This window comes from Lagopus muta, chromosome 12 (genome assembly GCF_023343835.1).
Source record: "Lagopus muta isolate bLagMut1 chromosome 12, bLagMut1 primary, whole genome shotgun sequence".
Lineage (NCBI taxonomy): Eukaryota > Metazoa > Chordata > Aves > Galliformes > Phasianidae > Lagopus > Lagopus muta.
In genome coordinates, this window is record NC_064444.1 from 15265133 (window position 1) to 15285276 (window position 20144).

Here is a 20144-nt window from a genome sequence, read left to right on the forward strand (position 1 = left end):
CTCATCTTTTTTTCCCATCTATTTCTTCTTCTGATGTATGGTTTGTGAACGCTTTGTCCTGAGTTGTGAAGTGACTCAGACTAGGCTGTACATTTTCAGATCATTTCAGGCACTTGAATAGTGGCTCAAAAACTGGTCGTTGCATCAGTAGGGTTTTTAAGCAACTTGATGGAAGCTTCATTGCAAATGTGAGAGAGAAGAATACTAGGAGTTGCAGGGCAGGCCCACAGTGCAGCTGTGGCTGATTACTCCAGATCATCTCACTATAATGTGTGCTTTAATTTCGTTTTTATTACTTAAGAATTTATTTTGAAATTACGCTGATTAAAGAAGGTCATATTTCCATCAGTACCTGCATTCATTCAACTTCATAAAATTTACTTCACCCACTCAGTTGGGTGGAGCGACTTATTTATGGCTGAACAGATGTGATAGTTGAGCTGTCAATTTTTATATTACTTCATTAATTTATCCACAAGGAATAGTTAAATCCCAAACAATCCACTGTGAGGAAATGACAAGATTGCTGGATTCTGTGACAACCTGGAAATTCAGTGATGTCTTCATGTTCTGAAATGGAGGCATTCTCTATGGCTGTTTGTTGTTGTATTTTAACTGCATTCAGTGTGATAGCCTTTGCCAGTGCAGTGGAATGAAGCAGTTGTTACTTGCGTAAGTCAGTGCAGCTCTAAGTAAGTGAAAGGAGCAATTCAGAAGATGGGCTTTTCTCATCCTGTCAATCCAAAGAGAAAATACATGTATGCAGAAATTCCTAGTTAGCCTAATTTGTTTGAGACCCTATGAATTTTACTTTAAATATACCTTATTTTGTTTGTGAGATACCTGATAACTTTTACAGCAGGGAATCCTGAGGGACAGAACACTCAAAAGAAGGACTAGTGAGAAATGTGAAGTTGTAGAGTCTAGACCATTTCACACAGTTGCATAAGGGTATCTGAGAAGCAGCTGTTGGGAACTACAGGGGATCCTTCTGGTTTTGGAGATGCCACAAACACGTCTTCATGTAAGAAGTGAATTTTGAAGATGATTTTCACAGCCAAAATAGCTCTAAGTTCATGATGTTTTTTTTTCCTTGTTTTGGAAAGCTCACACCTTGGATTAGAGGCCTGCTGTAAGTGGCCAGCAGCAGGGTGGGTTATGTAGGAGAGCCACGCACAAACATGTGATGTAGCAGACTTGTTGGGAAACTCAGATGCATAGTGTACGTGGTATGGTGATGACAGCTTTTTTAACTGCGAGGACAGAGCTGCTGGAGCGGACTAACTTGTAGTGAGTTCCCATTTGAAACAAATGAAAAAGAATATTTCAATTCACTTACTACTATGCTTACTTTTTAACTGATTTCTGTTGCGATAGATTTTTGTGTGGATAAGACAGACACCTGTTAGGGGGCTGCCTTGGTGACGTAACACAGTTGTATGCAGGAAAGATTTTGAGGCTTTGAGTCTGTTCTGTAAAGGCTGGATCAGGAGAGATGTTGAATTTAGAAAACTGTTTATGTGGCTTCTGATGTGGGCTGAAGATGCCTGGTTGGTCCCTTATCACTGCTGGTTTATCAGATGAAGAACAGGTGCAGTGTTTTTCATTGAAACTCTTTTGTGTACTGCTTACATTGAGCTAAGGTTAAAGTTGGGTCTGTGCTAGGAATTTGGTCTTCAGGCACTTTCAGATTTTGGTAATAACTGAAGTCTCTATAATGAACCAGTGCTCCTCACCTTTAAACAAATGCTGTTGAAGAGCATTTGCTGATAGAAAGATTTCAGTCATTTCTTTGTTTGCTTTGCTGCACCCCAATCCTCGTTTCTGGAAATCTTTATTTTTGCCGAATTCACAATAATTGCTGTGAGAGCTTTTGTCCTTCTCCATGACTTATTTCTGCCCTGTGATTGATCACTGGTCCGTGGTCAGCCCTCAGATCTCCAAGAGGCCGAAAACATGTGGAGCATTCTGATATTTAGGAAGGTCTCGTAGCTGAAGAGGTTGGAAGGACTGTTTTAAATAGCAGGAGAGCATTTTGTTCCCATTTACTTTCAGACTGTTTAAACAATTGTTTTCCACTTAAGAAAAGAAAGACATTTCAACCTTGTTTCATGTGGCTGGTCTCTACTGCATGGCAGGCAAATAGGGATTATCTCTTAAAAGTTCTCCTTTGAATGTTATCTCAACTTCCAACACTTCTTTCTGGCCTGTATCTGAGTTTTTTAGAGGTTTGAGGTGCTACACCAAAGGGTGATGAGTAGTAAGAGAAATCTTACAGCAAGCATAATGTTCTGCTAAGGAGTTACAGCATCCAGAGAGAAACTGTCCTTTTTAGGCATGGTTTTGGTTGACAAATTCTTAGCTCTCTTCTGTGGTAGGGATGGAAAGCATTAGCTTTCATCTCAAGCTGGTCTTTTTGGTGCAGGACTGCATCCAACCCAGAAGCTCACACCTAGAATTAAGGTTCAAGTGAAAGATTTCTATTATTATTATTATTATTATTATTCTTTTTTTAAGCCTTCTTGCTTGTAGATTTGATTGCAGTGGGATCTACTGCTGGTGTTTCCAGTCTGGCAGACTTTGTGTGTGGACATGTACATGTAGGATGTAGTTATTGGTATTGGGCAATGGTTGGGGTTCCTTTTTTTTTTTTTCCTCCAGAGAAACAGCAATTGCAGTAGTTGAGCTGCATGATGTGATACTCTGAGAGATTTAACTTCTGTGAAGGCGTCTGAGGATTACACAGGATATTACTATTAACCAATAACAAAAAAATCTTGACAAATTAAATGTCAACCCCCACCCAGCTGCGGCTGCTGAAATCTGGGTCCAGATGCAAGATTGGCATCTTTTGTGTATCTCTGCTGTGCTGAAGCAGTGGCAAAAAGCAACAATATTCTCCTCTGTCTCTTACCTAGCAGTTAATCGAGCTCTATGTCTCAAATATCTTCTCAGTGATCAGGAGTTCTTAACTGCTCCCATTTTTCATTCCTCCCATCACCTGAGAAGGCCTGTCTATTGTTAAAGCGAGCGGCAGCGACTTCCCAGGAAAATGCAATGAAACAAAGCAAAAACTTGCTCTCATTTCGGGAGGTCCATTTGATTTGAAGAATTTCAGAATAGTTCTAACAGTTAGGAGTGGAAAAACCGGTGTTGCTTTGTGCAGCCTTTTAGTGCCAAGCTCTTAAAAGCAGTGAGGTTGGGCTTCAGGAAGGGTGGTTGTTTTGTTTTGTTTTTTTTAATATCAGTTGCCCTTATGAGGAGTCTTCCTTTAATCCAGCAAGGTCCTGGGCTGAGTATTGGAGAGATTTATTTTTTTAATTAATCTGGAGCCAGTGTTCAGAAGTATCTCCTATATGAGACAGAAAACCCACCTCGGTAGGAATATAATGAGGAGAAGCAAGAGGCTGGAGGAGCTTGGAAGCAGACATTTGAGAGTCGGGTTGTACTGACATTTCTTTGAAATGAATTTGAACTGCTAAACTCCAGGGTTCAGTTCTGCTCAGCTGATGAGAGCACAGAGGAGCCGATGTGAAGCCAGTGGAGTTCAGAGAGAGAAGTAAGGAAGTACCTCATAGTGAGGGAGAGCAGCAGGGCAGTGAGAATGGAGTTCCCATCCTGGAAGCTGCAATGTGCTCTGGTTCTGGTCAGAAGTGCCGTTAAGTCTTTGGTGTTCAAGAAGATCTTTAATGATGCATTAAATTCAAAGAGTTCTCAATTCAGAAGTTTTGCTTTTGGCATAAAACTTGTTAGAACAGTCTTTTTTTCTCCTTCTATACTGTAAAAATTGCAAGCTGTTCTCTACAGAATGATACAGAGGCTGTCAATCAGTGAATTTGTTGCTCAAACACCTACATTTTTACAACCTTGTTTAGCAGGCTTTTTTGGTACATCCACACAGAAAGCCTTCCCCAGAGAGGGGTTCTGAGACAGTTTTGTCAAATGCTGCCCAGGGGCTTTTCTTCTTGTCTCGTTGTATTTGTATGGCCTATACAGCTGATTCATGCTCTGCAGAATCAAAGAACAGTAATTACAGGCAAAGTCTCTGAATCTGTAAATCTGTATGTTTCAGCATGTGGGGTGACGGGAGCGGGTTTTGGAGGAACAGGTCTCTGGTGGCTCCTGTTGACGTTGCATGGTTTGTGAGTGCCCTGGAGTCATAATTAGAGAGGAGCTGTACTTTGTCCTCACCCCAGTCTCCAGTATCTCCTTTCAGGTATCATATCAGATGTACGCTCACCCCTGGATATGGTTTTCTGTGCTAGATCAGGTCTGCTTGAGTTCACGCTGCCAGAAGTTTTCTTCCAGGGTCTGTCACCAGCAGTATGTGGTGTCGGGGCATAGGTCCATCCTACAAGCCATTTTGCCTTTGTTTTCACAGATGGTACAGAAAACATTGAAACAACAAACACTTTATGCATGTGTTTTGATGACTGGCTGCTTCCCCCTCCGTGGTGATCCTGGTGTCCCTCTGCTGAGCAAGGGGTGCTGCTGCTGTCAGAGCAGCACTCGGCAAGGGTTGTTCTCATTAAAGGGAAGCTTTCTTTTTAAGCTATCTGTGTTCCTTTCACTCACTCTGCAGATAATTATCTTGGTTCAGTTATTATTCTTCTTTTCATGGTTAAACTCAAAGAGTAAATATCCTGATACCCATGCCAATACTCTTTAATAGCCAAGGGGCAGAGCCAAAGCATTTGTATCAAACGCTCCTGAGAAGACGTACTCATAGCACATAGTGCAGCTTGTCCAGAAGCCACTGGCTGCTTCTGTAGGGTCATCTGAGTACCTCGGGCTTCTTCCTAACCTTGCTGAGTCTTGGACTCTTGGTCTCTTCACACAGGTGGCCAAATGTAGGCAAGTATCTGTGCACAGCCATCTCCTCAGGAAGCAATCACCGTACCTTTGAAAAACTTTGGGCATGTTGGATTTAAGTGCTGGGCATTTTAAAAATGACATCAAGACCATAGGGCTGAATTCCACAGTCTGTAGTTAGAGGAGCCTACAGGAGGCCAAAGGGTAACAGTAAAGTAACAGGATGTGGAAAGGAGGGCAGCGCAGCGGTTGGAAGTGGTGCAGGCCCCGGTTGTGGATGCATTTGCTGCAGGATGACCTGCTGAAGGCATCGCTGAAAGACCCACTCTGAGTTGTAGCACAGTGCCTTGGTCCCCAGGCCTGTAGCAGAGCAGAAGCAAAGCCTGTGCTGCTGTGTGGTGACCGGCATCCCAAATCTTCGAAGGGAATAGGATGGTTTCTGTCCTGTAACTTGTTACCTCCAGTTTGGATTAAGAATAATTCACTTTGTAATACATTTCTCACAGAAAAAGACAGTGTTTAGGAGTTTCAGATGACGAGATTCTGCAGATGTCTGTCTGTTTTATGAAATAATAGAGCTGGATTTCGAAACTCACAATGGACTTCAGGTGGCCAAGACTTTTCCTGTAGCTCCTCTTCCCTTGTGCTATGCCACATGTGTCAAGATCATCTGGCTTACAGTTATTAATTGCTTGTCACTTAGTTTGAAATCCTCTGGATCCAGAGCTTGCCCTTCTATAATGCTTAGTTGTTTTTTTAATTTCCTTGCAGTATAAGAAGTGTGGGCCTGGGGCTTCATCCCCAGCTGAATTAACACCCCACCTTTCAGATGTGGCTGGGCAGCCTCACTGTGTACAGATCTGCATGGCTCCTGGAGCTGTGGCCTGCTGGTAACTGTAGACAGTGCTGGATCGTGTGTCCCAGCTGGTATTTCAGCCTCCTTTAACGTTTAAAGAGTTTGAATTGAACAAAAGGCTATCTCAGGTTTGACAACTTCAGCTTACTGGAATTGATGCTGAGCGCAGAGCGAAGAAAGTGGAGTGGTTCATGTCCATGTGCATTCAGCAAGGGGGTAATGTCTGTTTTTTTTACCAATGAAAATACATTTTTCCCTTTCTCCTGTACAAGGTATTTACAATATGTGGGTGGAGATGGAATCTCTTTGGTTTCTGTCCCATTGCTGTGGAGAGGCCCTGATCCTCTAACGTGTGGAGGAAGAGCTGCTCATCCTAGGGTTGGAGGCTGGCAGGGTGCAGGCACGGCTGCAGTCAGGGCAGGGCTCTGCTAGCACTGCACCTTGTCCTGGGCTCTCCTGCAGACCATAGAACCGGCATTTAGCTGGCATCAGGCTCTGCTGTTTTGGCTGATAAGGTTTAGTGTAAACAAATGCGGGTCTGTGAATTATCTGGCATGAGAATCAGTTAGGGGTGCTGGCTTCCTATAGCCTTAATCTCGTTGGCCTAAATGATTTATAAACTGGCAACATGATAAATGTTCTTTTAAGTGGACAAATCACATTGAAGAGGTGTAACTTTCTGTCAGTAAGTAACATGACCGCTTCTCTTAGAGGAAGAATAACAATCACAAGGAGCAGTAAGGGTAACAGGATCACAAGTAGGCATATTCCTTCTCTGCAGCATAAATCATTAGAAGGGCACTTCTTTCTTCCCTCTTTGCTTGTCCTTCTTCGTCCTTTCTTCTTTTTTTCCCTTTTGGTACTATTTTCTAGTGCTTCCATATCGTTTTGGAAAGCTAAACCCTCCACTTGATTTGTGCTGCAGTTTCTTCATAAATCTTTGAAGCTTGTCTCCATCAAGCTGTATTTTCCATTAAAATATGGTTCCCAGGTGATTTCCAATACTATGAAAAACATGTAGCCATAAGTCTTTCACTGATTGTTTATTATCTGTTTAGGTGCTCCTGAGGATTTTGACAGCTAGGACTTGTATCATATGTAATGTAATAAAAGTGAATGTCTTCAGCATAACAGGGATAGCTGGCCCTTCATTTCTGTCTGCCAGGGCTGTATTTGTTTTCAGTGTTTTTTGTGTTTTTTTTTTTTTTTTTGAACATGAAACTTTGGGTCTGCTCCAAATCACATCAGCTTAAACTTTGTGTTTTCTTTGCTATATGGATGAACAAAAGGCAGAAGAAAATCCAAGCAAAACACAACAGAAGCTTTCCTGTTCTAAACAGCACAGGAAACAGTAACAACAAAGTTAGTATTTAGTCTGGTGAAGGAATAGTTCTGCTTCAGCTGGTTTCCAGTAGGGATACACACTTCTCTGGTTGCAGGAGATGCAGCAGAACATTGCATCTGTTTTGTATAAAGTACATCTTTTGCAGTTCTCCTTGGCCTTAAGCTTAGCATTAGGACTACAGGATCAGCCTGTATGTAAGAGCTGATATACGGTAGTAAACCTAGGCAAGAAAGAAAACCTTGCCCAAACTCACACAGTGTATCATGAGTTCATCAACTCCCTGTCTTCAACTGCCGAAAGAAATGTTGCATTTTCCTTGGCATCTGTGCTGGCCTGTGCAGTGCATTGCAAGGAATCCATAGCTGGCCTGGCAGTGGGCTCTGGGTGAGTTTGGCTTAGGAAAGGTTGGCAAGGATGGGCCCTTGGGGGCAAGGAGACTGGCCAGGAGATAGGTGGCCTAGTTTGTATTTGCAGTGGTTGATTTCAATGTCAGTCTTGTGTGTTGTCTCATTCTTTTCCTCCGTCAGTGTAGCAGGGAAGTATTGATTATTATAGTATACCACTGCAGGGCTTAGGGAGAAAATAACTAATAATTATTAGTAAGATTTGTAATGTAAAGATTGGCTTTGTAGAAGCAAGCAGAATAATCACTGTGGTCCGGGAAACTACCCAGTCTGGACTGCAGTGCCCTTGTAGCATGGAATGTCCTCTCCCTGCACTGCAAAGATGTATCCTTACTGTACTTCCCAATGGTATTCATGGAGTGGCTAAGAAGATTTTATGTAACCTTGGGTTTGCATTGTATCTTCACCAGTTGGACCTCAGAACTGGTTGTCCAATGAGAAGCTGCTGTTTCCTAAATGCTTGGTAAAGCACTTAATTGTGAAAATAACTAGTTTAACTTACAACATCAATTTGAAAAATTACTCATTAATTTTTGAGGTGCAGCCGCCTTCCCTGGAGGACAGAACTACTGATCTCATCGGTACCTAAAACCTTGGCTTTGTTTGCTAGCAGGTGTGTCTGATCTGCAAATGAAATTTGGCTTACCATCTCCATTTCCTTATAAACACCCTTGACTGCACCTTTGGCAGAACACGTGATAATTAAGCAGTTGTGGCTTATACTATGCAGACTGAGCAGGGCTGGCAGGGAAGAGTTTGCATGAGTAGCATGCCACACGGAAATAGTATGTTTTCCTCTACTTTCCACTGGCATTTACTAGCAGGGTAAAGATGAAACCCTTGAAGAGCTGTGTGAGCTTAATGTTGGGTTGTTATCTTATTTGCTCAATATACCCAATTATTTAGGCCTAAATTATCAGTGCAGCTGGTGGACAAACAGTTCAGCATTAACGGAGAGGAGGAATTGAAGAGGGTAAGATCTGAACAAGAACCACCACTTGATAAATGCTTTACCTGCCTACAGGAGTTTCATAGCATCCAGGGCTCATTTAAATTTACTAAATATACAGGATGGTTCAAGTTGCAGGTTTTGTTCTGACCTACAGAGACTGTTAACAGCAGAATTTCATCTGGGGGAAACCCTATCTATCAGTAGACATGGGAGATGCATTTTTCACCATTTGCAATTAAATATGCTCAATAACTGAAGTAAGTCCAACAACTACAAATTGACTTGTAAATGTATTTTGTTTGCAAAGCAAAAGTCTGTTAGGTCTTTGTTTCCACTGCACATTGGCCGTCACTGTGGTCACATTCCATGCAGACCTCTCTTTCCCTCAAGTGTCATCTTCTGTATAGCTTTTAATTGGCAGGTTTGCCATTCTCCACCCTCAGCCCTGACTATAGGACTCCATCGTCTAAGCTTCAGCTTCCGTTTGTCCAGGGTGTGCAAGGAATGTTCCCAGACACGCTATGTAAATTATTTGGGGAGCCCTGAGCCTTCCAGAAGCCATGGATACAGTGCACAAAGGTTCTTCCTTTCAGTAGCTGATTGGCTTGCAAATATACTCCCAATGTGTTCTGTCATCTTTAGTTTGTAATTTTAGTACCAATTCTCACCTGAAATGAAAACCTCTTAAAGAGCAAGGGCTGGTTCAAATAAAACCCTCTGGGTTATGATCCCTTCATTTAGAGACAAATGACCTGCTCATTAATGCTGTTTGCCTTATAATCAGTCATTAGGCATTTCCGTATTAAGCAGAGAATCCTTTCTGTCTAGTCTTGTAAACTGGCTCAATAGCAATTCACCTTCTTCTGAATCGTGGCAGTTGAAAAAAAGAAGATTGGGAACAGAGTTCATTTATTGGCCACTTCAGCATTGGAAGAGGTCTCTTTTTTTTTTTTTTTTTTTTTTTTTCTTTAGAAAGTGGAGGTGCATAGGATATTTTCTTTCCTCAATAAGGATGTTGAAATGGAAAATGCCAGTGCCTTATTTCTGATTCTTAAAAAGGATGTCATTCTTAATAGTCCTGCTGTTGTTTTAGGGATTTATATGACTGAACCTGCCAGTTTGGGAGGAAGGAAAAGCTTTAACTTGCAAGTTATCTTTCTTGCTTTGACGTTCTTTTCAATAGAGGCCTAGAAGCTCCATTTCCACCTATCTTTGTGCATCAATCTTTCCTGAAGTCTTAAGGACTATGTGGGTTTGGTAGCAACCTGCTCTGTTAAGCCATGTTATACGATGATTTTTGTGATTAAGGTCCTGTGGTGATTTGGCCTGTACTACTTGTCTCATTTGTTTCAGGAAATTGTCATTCTCAGCTTCCCCATCCCCATATTGTTGTGATCTGCTTCAAGACAGCAGACGTGTGGTCAGAGGGTGCTCCAAGGAGAGCTCTATAGGTGGTTATGAGTATGGACATGGTTACTTGAGATGTATGTGGGTATTACCCAACGGCAGGTCATCAACACCCAGAGAGGTTTTAGTAGAATTCTATGCTATGGACTAATGTATCTGATGGAATAGGATGAATTTCAGCCACTAAACCTTTCCTCCTTGGGCCGGATGCTTTAAAGTAGGATCTGATGCAGATCATTATCCTTGAACTGTCAGTGATGTTGTCAGAGCACGTCATTACATTTTCCTTTAAAATCTAGTTTATTCATTTTCTGGCACTTCCAAGTCAACCAGTGGTTAATAGGCAATGTTGTGTAAATTGGTTGAAGCTGATTTAATAAATAGCACAGTTTCATTAAAAATTCACAGTCAGTATTGCTGGTGATGACATGCAAAAGCTAGGATCATCACTCTTCCTCTGTATGCACAAAAGAAATCAAGAATTTGGTTATAAATTTCCCAAAGATTATAGATCAGATATGCTTTTGTGTGTTTTTTGACCCTGGAGCATGCTTGAGGCTTTTGTACACTTGTGTGAGCCCTAACGGAGACCTCCTTTGTCTACATGTTAGTTGGGGTTCTCAAGCAAGCTCACCTGACCAAGAGGTTTGCAGCTTTATTGAAGTTAAACTGACAACATCCAGGAAGATGCAGTGAAAAATGTGAAATGTTACTTTTCTTTTTTTCCCCTAAAAATTATACCTTGCCTTGGGAAGACCAGCAGAATGTTGTCTTCCTTGCCATGGCCCAAGTCAGCTCCCCAGCTGGTGATGCTTCTGAGAAATGTGTGGGAAAACTCCGCAGTAGTGAAAAGTTGGCACCAAATGTTTGAAACGTAGGTTTGATGCAGCAAAGGGGTCCATGCTATGGGTGCTGCCACCAGCACGCAGTTTCTTGGACTCCAGGTGAGGTTTAATAAGAATGTACCACAGTCCTGGATTGTGGCAGGACCATAGCTTCCATTGTCAAGGCTTTTACATTCCCTGTGGTAATTATGAAAATTATTTGATGCTGTGAATAATTCAGAGAACTTCAAGATTATTGGGCTGGCTTTTTAATCTTGTGCTTTGTTTTTCTTTTAGGCGCATTCATTTTCAAACTTGTGGTTTCCAAATGGCAGCAACCATCGTTTCTCTCAGGCTTAACTCAATTAAGGTAAGTCTCATGACGCTTCATGTTTTCTTGGTTTGTGTGTAGAAATTGTCTGTCCAGAATAATGCCATTTTCTGCTGAGTGTTTTTGGGTTGCCAAATTTGAAGTGTGTTCTCTGTGGTCCTCCTCACTTTTCATGCTAGGGTGAAGATTCCTGGTTTGTTCTTTGAATATTTGGTAAAGCAAACAAATGAAACAATGGGAATGAATGTTATGAGGAATTTCCAAGTATTTGCCCAGCGCTGGTCTTGCACATCTTCAGCCTGTGCTCAAACAATTGGTCTTACTTTAAGCATTTGTGTTTGGGCAGCTGGATCATTATTGAACCAACTATCTAACCAAGGGATATGGCCTTCATCAAATTTAATAACACTTTCAGGACTACAGAAAGAACACAGTTGTCTTTAAAAATCAGGCTATTGAAATGAAAGCTAAACGAACTCAAATCAAATTCTTGCTTGTAGAAAACCAGCTGCTCATTGTTTTCCAATAGGAATTAGTAATTTTAACAAAGTGCTGCATTTCTTTTGATGCTTTGCAATGGCAGTTATGTTTTTTGGGTGTTTTTTTTCCCTTTGACATGGAGATTAGAATCTGGTCTATATGTTGTAATTAATGGTAGGAGAAGTATACAAATACAAGCATGTCTAAATACGTAAATACAAGTCAGGCTATTAATTCAGAGCCTTGCAACATTTATTAATGTTCTGTGTTATGAGATTAAAGCTATAACTTAGTTATGTGTATTGCATCTCTTTAGCAAGTCATACATTAACCATAATAATTTTTAGAGGGTGGAGCGTGATTTATTGAACACTGTAAGAAAAAATAAGGTAAATGAGTTAGCTCGGGGTGGGGCAGCAGCAAACTGCTGGTGGAGACTCTTACTCTCTGAGGTGATAGAGGTTAAATGCATTACAGAGCTTATAGGCTCGCTCCCCAGAGAGAATGGGGGCCAGGCATTTCTAGCTGACAAGTCAAGGACACCACATACTTGCCCTCGTTGCTAATGGTAAGATACTGAGCTGATAGCAAGGTTGCTGTGGCAATTTTCAGAGAGAAAAATGGAACACAATAGGTGGCTCCTAATTAGAGAGGAGGGCAATGTGCTGGGACAATCTGAGCATTTCTGAAGGCATAGTGAGTTTGAGATGTAAGCTTGGACTGTTTTTAAAGCCTGAGTGGCCAGGAGGACATTTCAGCTCAAGTTTCTCCCCAAAATAGCACTTTCCACTTGAATCTTCAAAAAGAGATCTTGTGTATCAGACTCGCTTCTGGTCCTGCAGCACTGAAACTGATGTGCTTCTAGCAGCTGGCTGTGTAGATGGATTTTCACTCGTGTGTCCACTTCAGATCCCTGGCTTTACTTAGGAGAGATGGAACACATCTGTAGAAACAGGAAGGAGGGATGTGCTGCAGTAATGAAGTGGGTCATCAGTAGGCATGGGCACATGAAAGAAGATGCATGGGGGATAGTTAGGTTGTGTGAAGGGAAAGAAAGTTGTAAGGAGATCAGAGTGCAACAGTGAGTGAAGGAAGAATCAAGGTACCCTGAGTAGGTGAATGGAAGTGCAAGGAGGAGCAGCTCCAGTGGATCCTGGTGTCGCAATTCCACAATTATTTCACATTAAATTCAGGGGAAAGGGGCCTTCTAGCTGGCAGACTGTGAGTAAGATATCCTTGAGGACTGGTCCTGGAGAAACACAGCAAACCAAAGTTGAAATTTGTACTTGCAAAGCAATTACAGTGATAGTTTGTCTCATCAGAAATGGACTCGTTTCTTTAACGTCCTTCTAACATTAATTTTCACAAAAGTCCCACGGAAAGGAGAGCTAAGCAGATGGAATATATTGCATGGAGACTTTTCATTCTTTATTAAGAACCAAAATTAAGAAAATTAAGTCATAGACACTGTCCTGAAGAATGTGAAAAGAGGATGAGGACATAATAGATACCATGAGAACGAGAAGGACTTGAAGACCTGCTCCAGGGTGCAGTGTTCTGCTGCAGTGACACAGACCTTGTACCAGAGGGGAGTGAGAAAGCTAAGCTGTGAGTTTTACACATTGGCTGGAACTGGCGTTCAACCCTACAGCTCAGTAGCAGAGATGTGCAAAACTTTGAAGTGGATCACGCTGAAAGTGGAAGGAAATACTCCACTGATGTAGGTACACCACGCTCACACAGCAACCGAAGGCAATCCCTGCTGCCCTGCCAGGCTGCTGCGTCTCAGCAACAGCCTCATGAAAGCGCCCTCTGTAATCTTCCACTGTGAGCTTTGGGCCTCAGCGGATGATAGGACCTTTCGCTGGAGGAGGGAGAGTTGTTTGGAGAATGAAATTTGGTAAACTGCAACCTCCCAGTGAACCTGCTGGGGCTGATTTTCTGCCAGCCCCTGGGAGCAGAGCTGCAGTACTCAGTTCCTGAATCCCGTCAGCTCCCACAGCCTGGAGGGTTCACACTGCTCAGTCTGGCACCTCTTCCCGTGTCAGAACAAGGCATTGTGTGTGCGATTTCAACATGTTTCTGGTTTTGTTCTAACTGCCAAGAAACACTGGTTGTGTTATTATGAAATGATTGAGGAGCATTTGCTCATACAAATTTGTTTTAAGAGTTTAGTAATTAAATGTCAACACACAGTATTGGTGTCTGAAAAGCTCTCGAGCGAAAGCCCTGCTCTAACTTGAAACTATAATATGCTGTTTCTGTTCTCGCAGAACAGATTTGTTTGGAACAGCCTATTCAGGAGAACACATCTCGCTGCAACATGCACGGTCCTTGGCCTTCAAAGGCACCCTTGTGCAAAGGGCGTGTTGCATTAATTTGTTCAGCCAATTTAGGGTGTGTGGCATTAATTTGTTTGGCCAATTTGTTTAGAATCTGGCAGAGTGCAAGCACTGGGCTCGATGTCTGTGCATAATGCCTGTCTCATCTCTGCACCAGATCTCAAGGTTTACCACACGGTGCCTGGCCACACCTCCAAGTCCATGCTCAAAAGAAACAAAGGTAGGAGATGAGTTGCCCTCCAAAAGCTCCTTGTTGGGCATTTACACTTGGAACTGATTCCCAGTACTCATGTTTGAACCATTGTTCAGAATTTGAGCACCCATGGTCTTTGGTGGGAGCTCTGCTCCCAGACATCCAGCACTGGGCTTTACAGTGAGTTACTGATGAAAATCCCCATCTTAATATTTTGGCTGAACAGTCCTCAAGGCCTGGAATAAGAGCTGGCTAGAAAGACTGCAACATTTTCTCTCTTCCATTAAAATTCCATTCTCACAAAAGAGTGCAATACCAGCCAGCTTTCTTCAGAATTTAGGGTATATGTCCTGAGACTTGTGCTGTCATTCTGGGAGCACATTTGTATTCTGTGCAAGACGGAGCGAATTCATGGCACAGCTTTTGTGTGACCTAAGGAAAGCCAGAATTTAGCCTGGGCATCTACGCTGGTGGATGTAACAGAGAGGAGCAAGAAAAGGTACCCAGCCCAGGTCTGTGTGCAACTGGACCTTCACATACACACATGGTGAGCTGTGGTCAGACCATGGTGCAGCATGAGGATGGATGAAGCTTGTCATGAAGCCCTCATAGAGTGCTTTTGGAAAAGGGGTGTGAATTAGCCAGAGAGAGAGCCAGGTCTCGCTGATGCAGGCTGTAAGATGTCTGTTTTCCACAGCACATGTGAAGTGCTGAAAAAAGCAGGCATGCAGGAGTGCTCACGTTTCCAGGAACAGGACTGCGTATTTCAGTGCGTTAAGGATACTCACGGGTGACCTACAGTGAGCTACACGCTGTGCAATCTAAAGCCAAGGGCTTTATGTCAGGCTTAGAGATTCTGAATGGTAACGCACTTTTCAAAGAGCCTCGAAGTAATTAGCCTTTCGCTCCAAGTTGACACGCTTACACTTTTAATATCAAGAATAAGGAAAAAGACTAAGGCTTCTAACCTCAAATCCATAGCAGCTTAGGCACTTTCACCTCACAGGTTTTGTTATGACAGCTCTTTGTTTGGCTGATAGTGAGTGGTGTTTTGAATAGAAGTGCTTTTGCTGCCTGCTTTGCTACTTTCCCGTAATAAGGGGGGACTTGGAGGTTATGCAGCAAGGTGCTAATTGACATTAACACTCAAGACAGGAAATGCTGACACAATTTAAAATTAACATCCTGTCAATATACTGCTGACCTGTGTTAAATGTGCGCTTTGTCAAACTTTCAGAATTAGATTTTAATACAAAAACAGCGTAACGCTGGGAACCTTGCTGGTCCTGAAAAGGCTGAATTTAATATAGTGAGAAGTCACCCAACCGCTTTCCATTTTAGCTTATCTTTTCTCAAAGAGCAAAGCCTTTCTTAGCCAGAGAGAGGTTGAATATATGAAGTAGCCTAAAAGAGCTAAAAATGTATTTGTTAGTGATCAGACTAAAATTTTCTTACAGTTCCCTGTTGTAATGTTGCCTTACCAATGACGGAGTCCTAGAGGTGGATTTTTCCAAAGGCTGCAGTGCAGATATAGCAACTTACATCCAACTAGGCTGTCCTGGTGACCACCTCTATTTGGCCATGCGCAGCATCACATCTTGATCTCTTCTGTTTCTGCATTCAGGCCTTAATCTAAAGCAGGTGGGAACAGAGAGAGGTGGTGTGGGGCCATCCCTACCCCCTTGATAGCCCATGTTTGAACAGAGCTAGGGAATAGCTACATGCTCTAGAAAGATTCTCGCTTTGTGGATGGTATTGCTGACTGGATTGCACCCATGAGTTGCCCCTCTGGCTGCTCACAGAAAGCTGCAGTGGGACGGCACAGCGAGCAGCCCAGTCCACTCATAGGAACTGATGGTGCTGCTCAGTCAGCTCGAGGTTGGGGCCCTTGCTCGGGGAGGATGTAAGGGCATCGGTAGGGATAGTGCTGAACAGGAGAAAACAGAGCACGCTTGGGTGCAGTCTGATCTGTGGAGGAGGCTGTTTGCTGAACATTAATCAGAGGTTGTCCCAGGCATTAGGAACAGCAAGAAACAAGGCACAAAGCCAAGAAAAGGTGATGAAGAAAGAGGAAGCAACGTGAGGAGGAGATCGGGCTGCGTGGCAGGAGCAGGAGGTGGAGCAGGGCAGGTTGAAAGCAGAGGTGTTGCTGAGGGCAGCCCTGTGCGAGTGTGGAAATGTTTCAGGAAGGTGGTGCAAGCTGCATATCACTGTTGGCAAACTTTCTCTAAGAAAACAGTAAGTGGGTGGCCCATTGCTGTGTGTGCTTCCCACTGATGGCTCCTGGGAGCAGGCCAACGTTGTGTGTTTCAGTTAAGGTTACAGCGAGACTGCCAAAATGTTGTCTGTAGTGCTGGTTCTGCAAATTATTTGCACAGGGCATCTATTGCCGCTAAGAACTGAGCACTCCAAAAGGCGGCTGCTTCAGATCCTGTATGGGAAATGGGAAAAGTGCTCCAGCAGTGAGACGGGGCCTGATGCAGAGCTTTGGAGCTGCTGCCACACGAGGGGGAAGATCTGCAAAGCAGCCGCTGGGTGCTCTCATCTGGTGCTGCTGAGCGCTCTCAGGGTGGCTGCTCTGTTCTGGTGTGGGACAAAGGGAACATTTTAGGTGAAATGTGCTTCCAAGGACTGGATCTTTGCTTTCAGTTGGCAAGTGACTCTTGGAGCAAAATAGTCACTGTCAAATGGGGCTTTTTGCTCTGCAACAGTCTGTGCCTCTCTCCCTCCCTGTGGGGGGGGGGGAAAAAAAAAAAATTGTGCAAAATCCATTGATTTTTAGAAGAGGAACTATCATGGTCATACTGTGCTCTCAGGAAGGAAAAGAATTGCCTTCCACCACAAAATGTTTACATTGGCTGCCAAGGTTTCTCCTGATTTCCTCTGCTGGGAATGAATAATTAAGGAGTTAACTGCGAGGTGAAAAAGGCCTCTATGTGTTTAAGTCTAATGTCACAGCTTCCCAAGGACAAAGCTTCTAGCACGCAGAAAGGTTTCTCTGTCAAGCAGATGAGTTCAGTAACTAAGCGAGATGCCAAGAAGAGGAGTCAAAGCAGAGAATTCCCAGTAGGAAGCTTTTAGTATGCACTTAGGGCAGGTACTGCATGAAATGGATGTAGAGCGCACATTATGTGGGACACACAGGCAACACACATAAGGTGTTAATAGTCCAAGCTGATGCCAAGGAAGAAAGAGAGCAGACAGGGTCAGCTACTGTTTCCTGAGCTAAATGTTCCTTTTCTTATGGTGGTCAGAGCCAGGGGTAATTTTACAATGTGCAAAACATGCTCTTGTAATTAAAATGAAACTCACACTGACAGAGAAAGGGGATGGTGAATGTTGACCTCACATGCTACATCTGTAGAGCGTTTGGGGACACGTTCCTTTAGCAGGAGCGATGCTGGCTTTTGATAGCCTTTTGTAGTGAAAGGTGGGCAGGAATAAAGTTCCCTGTTGATCTGTATGCACGGCGTGAAGCCATTTCTCAGGAGAAGGCAGTGCTTCACAACACAGAACTGCCCAAATGCAGTTTTTTAATTTCCATTCTTCTCTTTGGAAACAGGGGTGTTGCCAGTGCTTGTAGGCAGTGGAAATTAAAACAAAAAAGTAAATAAAAGAAACAGGCAGTTGGCAGGTTTTAGCTATCTGTTCTGCTGGGTCTCTGCTGCCAGGCCTTTCAGTGCAGTGTATGCATAGCTATTTAAGCAGGCAGGTCCCAGTGCTTCTTACTGGGGCCTTTAAACCTGCTCTTCTGGAATGGGACTTGATATGGGAGCCTTTGAGAACTTCAGCTGTGCTGTAACACACCATAGCTATTAGCGGTGGGCCCGCAGAGAGCACTGTGGTCGCCTGTGTCCACCCATCCTCCACGGCCAGCTGGGATCTCAGCTGCGGTGCACTGCATTGCCAGGAGCTCTTCTGCTGGCCTGGAGACATCTCTGCTCAGGTCTTCTGAATTAAAGATTCCAGGAGAGAATGGGAAAATCTGCTCCCGGTCCTCCTAGACTTTCTAACCTCCTGCCCCAGCCAAACAATCAGCAAGTATATCATCTTGTGCTGAGACAAGGTCCTTTAAGAGGCAGAGTGCTCTGCCTTCCACGCATGAAAGGTTAATTTAGAGCACGTGGTACCTGTGCACGTTGAGCAAATGGAGAGCTGGAGGGATTCTTTTTATCCCTCCCATTCCCTTGGCTGGAGAGTGCAGGTTGAACGTGTGACTTCTTGTTCCGGGGCAGCTCTCCATCACCCGAGCCCTTTGTCAATTCACCAAATGTGACAATTACAGCATTGCGGAGATGAGACTTTCTAATCCTATTACTCATTCATCAACCTGCGGATGATAGCAGAAGCCAGATCGAACAGTGCCAAAAGAGCAGTGAGGAGCCTTCTCCAGTGCTGTGAAACTAGGCTTAGCTCAGGCACAATAGGTGTGTAATTTAAGGTTTTGTTGAGCTGAAATCCAATCACATACTTGACTGGTAGATCACAGAAAGACACAGACAAAAAGAATGAGATAATTCTACCTCACACAAACACTTGAATCCGGCTTTGACTTATTAACAAGTGTGTGATCAACCTTACACTGTTTCTTTCTTCTTTTTTTTTTTTCTTCTTTCTTTGAACCTAGAGATGGGATGGAACTGAAATGCTTTCACCTACTTGGGTATCAGCCAGTAATTGAAAAAAAAGATACTAGAAGGTAACGGAGGAGCTCAGACATAAGTGGAGAAAGTACAGGTGCTTATTTTGTGAAAGATTTGAAAATATAACTTCTAGACTTAGCTCTGTGTTATCTTGTCGGCATCTGGTACCTATTGCTTTCTCAAAGATGGAGAGAATGTAGCACATAGGAGAAGAACAAAGCTAAAAAAGTAAAACCTTCAGTAGAGGAGAGATAACAGTGTGAGCCTTACTGCTCTCTTTCTTGCAACTAAACTATTCCTTTTGCTTTGTCTTCTTTCAGGCATGTGCTGCAGTTGCCAGCGGAGTGGTGGGGGCTCTCAAGGGTGTGCGATGCGGGTGCCACCACAGCCATGCAGCACTGCCAGAGGGCAGTGGAAATGTGGAGGTGAGGAGGGAGTCTTAAATTCTGCCTTTTGTGAAAGCAGAAAGGTGGATGCTCTCTTTTCTGCGTTTAAAGAGGCACCTTTTAATTAGGCAAGTGTGTAATTTAAATTCACTCCTCTAAAAGGCAGCGTTCAATACAGCCTGCTCTAGCATGGCCTTTATACATTGACAAAATAAAGCACAGAGCACGTTAAATGCTTTGGCAGGAAAGCCCTCTGCAACAGGCACATTGATAATGGTGACAGGCATAAATGTGAGTGCTGTTTTTTCATGTAGTACAGCAGTCCAACCCCTTTGGTCAAGTAGAAGTCTTCTATCAAGACCAGACTTGAAAAAAAAAAAACCAACCACATTTCTACTGTTTTTTGTATCTGCCTTGAGCTCTTCAAAATAACAAGCTTTTGCATGTGGAATTAATGGTACATGACATCTGGTACTACCCTGTGGGTGATGTGACCTGGATGCTCAGGAATACAGGCACCCCAAACTAGAATAAACATGAGTATGAGCTCACTGCTAGGAAGAATGGCATAAAGGTTTAATGACTCAGTTGTGGCAGAGGACTGAGTGCCCTGGTGTGATGGTTGAAAAAGCTCTTTTTAAACTTTGCCCATCAAAAAAATGCCTTCAGGGCATGCAAATTGATGTGTAAAGCTCCAAATGCAGTGGTCACTAGTGTGCAGTCAGCACAGCATAATGCATTGCTCAAATGTAAACTAGTTGTCAGAGAAGTCTGCAGCAACAGGTATGCTCACAATGCTTGTACCAAAAGAAAGGAACCAGGCTGGGGTACAAGTAATGCAATGATGGGGGAAAATGTAACAACAACAAAACACAAGGACCTATGGAGCTCAGAGGGATGAACAGGAAGTGGGGGGGAATCCTTGGGATCAAAAAGCTGAAATGAAACTTGGCATTAGTCTTAAGAGATCAGGCAATGTTTTGCTTAAAAACAAACAAAACAAAGGCCAAGATGATGAATTTATAAGATCCTAGACTTGAAAGCGTACAGAAAAACAGCCTTAGTGGAAAGATTCTTCTTTTTTTTTTTTTTTTAATAAATGAATTAGTGGGGGAAAATCCCTGAACAATCCAGCTGAGATTCAAACATGAAGAGACTTTCAATAATTT

General features: G+C 43.1%; 1 long non-coding RNA gene across 2 annotated transcripts in view; it reads left to right on the plus strand.

Moving 5' to 3' along the window:
• LOC125699408 (uncharacterized) overlaps nt 1-20144 on the plus strand; it is a 96914-nt gene that overhangs the window by 15014 nt on the left and 61756 nt on the right. For both annotated transcript variants that reach the window (XR_007379546.1, XR_007379545.1), the window contains exons 2-3: nt 10898-10970; nt 18910-19014. This is a non-coding gene — a long non-coding RNA (uncharacterized LOC125699408). The remainder of the gene's footprint in view (nt 1-10897; nt 10971-18909; nt 19015-20144) is intronic.